Here is a 250-nt window from a genome sequence, read left to right as displayed (position 1 = left end):
TGCAATTTCAGCTCCGCCCAGGAGGGAAACACAGCTTCGACCGAAGTGCCGCACGTCATTGTCCATTCTCGCGCTCGACCACCGAGCTTTGAGATGGCTAGCGCTACGCGCTGTCGCTCGGTCTGGAGCATGGCGGATGTGATGGTCATCTTAAACTCTCTCACCCAGAGCAGGAAATTTTCACCATTGTTCCCCTCAAAGACCTTAACGCTCACCATGAGCGGCTTAGGTGCAACACCTTGTAGCGCAA

Source organism: Plasmopara halstedii, assembly GCF_900000015.1.
Source record: "Plasmopara halstedii genome assembly, contig: Scaffold_474, whole genome shotgun sequence".
In the NCBI taxonomy this organism is placed as follows: Eukaryota; Oomycota; class Peronosporomycetes; order Peronosporales; family Peronosporaceae; genus Plasmopara; species Plasmopara halstedii.
The sequence above is the reverse complement of the archived record's forward strand: the minus strand, read 5'-3'. Positions refer to the sequence as shown.